At 33.8% G+C, this 6,871-nt stretch overlaps 1 long non-coding RNA gene across 1 annotated transcript; it reads right to left on the bottom strand.

Moving 5' to 3' along the window:
- Positions 1-1,805: 1,805 nt before the first annotated feature.
- LOC133872488 (uncharacterized) lies at positions 1,806-5,236 on the bottom strand. Its single transcript, XR_009901041.1, has 3 exons — positions 4,927-5,236; positions 4,631-4,736; positions 1,806-2,019 (listed from the first exon to the last, which is right to left on the bottom strand). It is a non-coding gene; the product is annotated as an uncharacterized LOC133872488 (long non-coding RNA).
- Positions 5,237-6,871: the final 1,635 nt, after the last annotated feature.

Raw genomic sequence — 6,871 nt, forward strand, 5'->3', positions numbered from 1 at the left:
TCCATATAGAGTAATCAAAATGAAATAGCCAACAAATTGGTCAACCCATAAAACACAATACTGAAATCCCCCTTTAAAAATCAATTCAATTCAATTCCAAATTCAACAATAAAGAATCACTACACCCAAAATAATCAAAATCCCTAATCAATGTAAGAACTAATTATTATTGAAAGAAAGATAAAGGAAATAGAGGAAACACAAATTTTAGGTGGTTCGGCCTATGGCCTACATTCACATGTCAAGCCTTTTGTTGACTACATCTTTCCTTGATTTATTTGATTGTATACAAAACTCTATTTATAGAGAAATAGTCTGAACGTTACAAATCTCTTCTACTTCTACATTAACAACAATAAATCTAATTTATCATCTTGTAACTCTTGTCTCTTGAGTTCTTGTAACTTTTGTCTCTTGAATTCTTGTAACTCTTGTCTCAATACGCCCCCGCAAACCCAATAGTAGACCACGGACGTTGAGGTTTGATCTTGAACACCAAAGAGCTAGAGAAAAAAAAAATGGTTGCTATGACCTGAATTGGAACATCGATTTCTATAACCGGAACTTGGACTTCGGCGACTCTGGCTAGGATTTTGACATCGGCAACTTTGGCTGGAAGCAATTACTATGGCCGGAATTGAGCCAACTATGAGCTTGAAACATCTTTGGGCATTTTTTTTTTCAATAAGAGAGAATTGGGTGGTGGTATTTGCTAGTAGAAGAAACAATGGCAGTGCGGCATGTCACCTTGACAATGAGAGAGACTCACGTGGGTGTGTGAAGCGAAATAGCTTGGGCACAGGATGAGAAAACTGAAGGAAAAAAAAAATGGCACACGATGAATATTTGTGGGCTTTTTGATTTTGGTTATGATTGAAGATGCAAAAGGATGAGTGAACCAAAAGAAAAGAAAAGAATTGGCATATGATCAAATACTGGCGTTAGCCTATAGCTTTGATACTATGCAAGAACACAAAGCTTTGATACATGTAAGAACACATAATCTAGCAAATATACGAGAATAAGAAAGATGGACAGAGAATTAAGGTGGTTCGGCCTATGGCCTACATCCACATGTCAAAGCATTTTCTTTGGCCACATCTTTCCTTAATATATTTGATTGTATGCAAGACTCTATTTATAGAGAAATAGTCTGAACGTTACAAATCTCTTCTACTTCTACATTAACAACAATAAATCTAATTTATCATCTTGTAACTCTTGTCTCTTAAGTTCTTGTAACTCTTGTCTCAATAATCAAAACACCTAAGCTGTAACGTCCCACTTTTACAAAAAGTGTAAGTGAAAGTTTTTTCGACTTCCACGTGACATTACGACATCATTAGAATTATAATATGGTAGCGGAAATATATACATAATTATCTAGCAAACTTGGAAATGAATAACACATCAAAGTTTCTAACTAAAATACCTCAAAATAGATAGATAAAGTGTAACTAAATAATTACACATAAAGATAGTACATGTATCATATGTAGCACATATAATTTACAAACTAAAATAACTAGAATATTATTATTACACGCCAACAGAAATATAAAATCGTTCTAAAAATAATATAATATTGGACTAAAACATAATAGTCCACAAAATGAGAGGCAAGCTAGCCTCAAACACTGCCATCAGAATCCACTTAAGAGTTTGGGGGTAACGACCCGCACTTTTACAAAAAGGCGTAAGTGAAAATTTCGATTTTCACGTGTCATTATGATATCAACAATGACGTCATCAAAGTATAAATTGAGAGCATAATACATTTTTCTTTCACAATAACACATCAGAGCTGACTAAATAACCTCAATATATAAAATAATAACCATTTGTTCTGATATAATAAAATACATCTAAATAACAACATAAGTATCACATGCGACACAAACATTACATAACCATTGTATATAACATCTACATACTAAAGGTCTCATCCATAACCTAGCAGCTCCTGCCTTCGTTCCTGCAAAACTCGCATGTGATTGTGGTTAACACCACAATCCCATACTGTGGTCGAGTGAGTCAACGGTCCTCAATCACATAGTAACACACTGATTTATATAACCATATACAATGCATCCAAATGATGACAATTATATCCACATACATATAATCACATTCACATATAATCATGCTACACATTCACATAATCATATCCACATATTATCATGCTGGTTCATCTACTTTACCTCTTTAGTACTCATAGCCACATCTCTTCTTAACACATTATTAGCGCTATCTTCTCCGCTAATTTAACACATTATTAGCGCTATCTTCTCCGCTAATTTAACACATTATTAGCGCTATCTTCTCCGCTAATTTAACACATTATTAGCGCTATCTTCTCCACTAATTTAACACATTATTAGCGCTATTTTCTCCGCTAATTTAACATGCCATTAGTCAACCACATACCTCATTCTTCTATTACTGTTTTTCTCTATTATTCCTTCAACCTTTGGTTCATTCGTCGGTCTTATCAGTGTATTGATATTTTGGTACCTAACTTTCCTTTATCCGTTGGTCTCCTCAATTCACTAACGCCTTGGTACCCAAACCTCCAGTCTTTTTTATCAAGACTAATATCACACCACAGTATAATCATGCAAGCGGCATCACATCCATAATCTCAACCAAAACATGTTACACATATTAAATGCCAAACATCAATTAGCATATAATCGAATAAAACAGAGATCACTACATTGCTAAAGACTAAACCACACTTATCACCCTTAGTGAGTAAGAAATACTCATAGTTCTTTCCTGCTACAAAGATTGATCCATAGATATAATCACTGCAATATACATTGTTAGTATTTTATGTTGGCAATATTCTGGATGACAAAAACACTTTATGTAAAGGTTGCATTTTAAACAGGTTTATCGGTTTTTATTCAAAGTCTTCAAGTTATATGGACAATGTTCATTTCAAGTTATGTGACTGGTCACAAAATTCTAGAAGATGTCCATGAAGACTCCATCCATTTTCCAAGTCAGACCAACCAGTTCCTGTGCAACCGTCCGGACAGACCTTTGAAGGCATCCGAACACCCCTCAGTGTCTAAAAGTTTCAGTGTTGAAGACGTTCGGACGTCAGAGCAACACTGTCGGGACTCTAGGTCAAGCTTCTCCAATTTCTACACGGAGTTGGATTTCAGTCGACATTATTTATGAAGTTTGTGCAAGATGTTAGGACGGAGTGGCAATACGTCCGGATGCTACCCAGCGTTCCAGAATATTCTAAGTTTCCTTTACGAACGTGGAAATGAGTGACAGTGAAGACCGTTCAGATGCTCGGCCAAGCCGTCCGATCGTGGTCCTATTATGGGAAAAATCGAGCTGTTTTGGAAATGCAGTCGTAGAAGACCATCCGGACAAGGCTAACTTCCGTCAGGACACTTCAAAGCCAAAGTCCGAATTTGTCTAGAATTAGGTTTTCTGAAGCCTATAAATAGATGGCTCTAAGCTTGTTATTTGTAAGAATTCAGTATAGAATTCCATAGTGCTTAGAGAGGGTGTTTAGGGAGAATTGAAGATCCATTAGCTCTCTAGCCGTTGCTGGTGTGTGCTTAACAGCTCTTGTAAAGTCTATTTTAGGGGTCAAACCTAAGGTAAAGGATTCCATCAAAGACCCCTTCAAGTAGGAGACTTGGTTGTGAAACGTTCACGATGGGCTTTGTGTTATAGTTAAATGTATGACTACTGCAATAGGTTTTGTGAGTACGAGTACTTTGTAACTTGCTTTGTCTTTATATAGTGGATTTCCTGGGTTTGGCTGCCCCGGAGTAATTTTTCTCTTCATAGAGTTTCCACTTCGTCAACAAATATTTTGTCTATTTTATTTTCCGTATTTAAGATATTTTGTTGCACACGAACACACACTTGGTATTTAGAAGTCAAATATTTATTTATTTTCATACATATATAATACAAGCAAATAGTGAATCAGTACAATTCACTAAACATAGATTTTAACCCTATACTCATTTCTGATTTCTTAATCCTATTATTGTTTCAATATAGTAACAGCATATAAAATCCTTCAATCATAATGCCATATATTTCATGTGGACATTATAACTGCATTCATTATTAAATTATCAAAATACCCTTTTAAAAATACCAATTTTAACATCACATAATCAACACATAGTTAACACTACACAACCCTAAATCAACAAATCTACAATATCCGCACATCACAGTCCATTCGGCCAACTACCACAATTCTAAGATTCTCAACTATTTACAACAATAAAGTTTATTTTTAAAACCCAAATCACCCAACTTTTCACACTACCCAAATATTTGGTTAATTAGACTTCAAACGCTCAACCAACAACAGGGGATTAAACTCTACTTTGAAAACCTTATTTTAAAAACATAGCTTACATCATCAAATGATAAGAATCTTATCTAAAATATCTAAAATTTCTTTTTAGGATATTTTGTAAAATATCTCAAAACATCTTCTGAAACATTTTGTAACACCATTAAAAACAATATCCCATTCCTTTCTTAATCTGTTTTACTATCCTTAAAATGTTCTTTCCTTTTCTTATCTTGTTCTACCACTTATGACATAAAAACCAACTTAAGGGCTTTAGAAACTTACCTCCAAATATCTCTAGGATATCTTGTGAAATACACAACACTCCCACACACTAGATCCAGCCAAAGAATGTGATAGGGAGGATCCTATTTCATGTTTTCCTTCCTTTCTTCAACCCCACCGAGCACACAAACACATAAGAGAGAAAAGACGGAATTAGGAAGAGATTTGAACAACCAAAAGCACAAAGAGAGGAAGATTGATCCTTCCCATACAAACCAAGAGGGAGAAGGAATGAACTTCTTCTTGTGGTTAAACAAGAATAATAAAACCAAAAAGAGAAGAGTAAAAGAACTCACCAACTTCTGACCCGTGAGAGAGAAGAAGAACTTCTTCTTCTTTGATGCAATTCCAATTAAAGAGGACTAGAGGAAAAGCTAGAGAGCATCTTCCTTTCTCTTGATGCAACCAAACCAAAAGAGAAGAAGAGAGAGTTGCAGAAATGAGAGAGAAGCCAAGAGAAACCAAAGGAAAAGAAGAAATGTACGCATGAATGAAGGGTGCTCCTTTTACACTAAATTGGATGGTCAAGATCTCATGGATCAAAACTGATCCAAGGGCTGTAAATCAACCTTGGAGAACAAGTTGATAGTGGATAAGCTATTTTGGTGAGTCATCAATCAATAGTAAGAGGAAGAGAAGAGAAATGTTAAAGAAGGGTTGAACCTTGCTGACTCATCTTATCTCAAGAAATAATCATCATTGTTTTGATAACATCTCATCTTATCTTCAAGGAATATCAATGATTACACTATGACTCATCACAAGAAAAGATAAGGGAAGATAAAAGGAAGTGAGTTATGTGCATAGAAGATGGCTTCACTTAGCATATGTGACTCACCCATCAAAAAGAAATTTTAATCATAGCTAAGAGTGACTCATCTCTTATCCAAAAGGAATAATAATCATTACTCATAAAATATTCTTTACCTCTATCTAACTAAATCAAATAGTTTTCTAACCAAATCCTTTGTGATTAAGTTTTAATGACTAAGATTGATCAATGGCTATAGAAATGTGGAGCTGAACTATGAATCATCAAATGAAATGATGATTATATTTGATAAATATTAAAATACAAGTGTTCAGATGAGAATTTGATATATCCAAAAAGTTGCTCAATTGACTTTGAAGATTAATTAACACTGTGAGGAAATCGCTCGATCGATTAATGTCCATTAATATAAAATCGCTCGATCGATTATTATGTCAATCGATTGATTCTAGCTTTTATTAAATCGTTCGATTCCTTCATTGCACGATCGATTTTTGGAACACTATATAATTGCTCGATCGATTCTAATATCGATCGATCGATTTAGACTTAGTTTAATTTCTAATCCGCTTTAACACCGATACACCTATACATATATTTCCAATAAATATTTAATCTCTTAAATATTTATACCTAGATAGATGGATATTTATTTCATAAATATTTGTATATATATTATTCTTATTATTAGGCCTTAAATTATATTTTAAGATATTAAATTCAATATCTTAAAATACGGGGTGTTACACTCGGGAATCCTGAAGTTCTTCCTCCTCATATCCTGTATTAATATATAATATAAAGAAAAACAATAATACAAAAATACCTAAGTGAGTCCGTTGTTTAATAAATGCAACACAATGTAATATGGCTTCATAATCATATGTATACACAATATATAGTCTACGGTCGCGAATCATAGACATAAATTGAATATAAACATAACCATAAAGTAATAATATGACAATATTGTATGCGAAGTTTTAAGCATTATCTTTTTCCACTTCTCTGTTGGCCTAGTCACGATTAGCGTCTTATTTGAAGCCTAAGACTTCCCTCACATTTAGCTTTTAATTATATTGTTTGAGAGTCTAGGCTCTTGGAAACCTGGGTCTTCCCTGGCGATCTAGATCTGTCAATTTTGTATTTATTATTTTCTTCTCAAGCATTTCCTCATTCACTGCACCTAGGCAACCGGTGAAGCCTCAAGTACCCACTAGTATCTAGATTCCCAGTTTGTTATTATACATATTATTAAAATAATAAAATATGTTAAGTCACATGCGCAAACAAATAAATAAAGCAATAATCACAATTTTATAGGAAAAATCCACCAGCATCATTCTCAGTAAGTATAAAGATGTTTATAGTTTCTGCGTCAAAAGATGTCCACAGAAATATTGGCTGCATAATTATATACGTACTATAATAAATTAGCATAAGATGCTAAGAGAATATTTATTATTATT

The sequence above is a fragment of the Alnus glutinosa genome, chromosome 7 (genome assembly GCF_958979055.1).
Source record: "Alnus glutinosa chromosome 7, dhAlnGlut1.1, whole genome shotgun sequence".
NCBI lineage: Eukaryota > Viridiplantae > Streptophyta > Magnoliopsida > Fagales > Betulaceae > Alnus > Alnus glutinosa.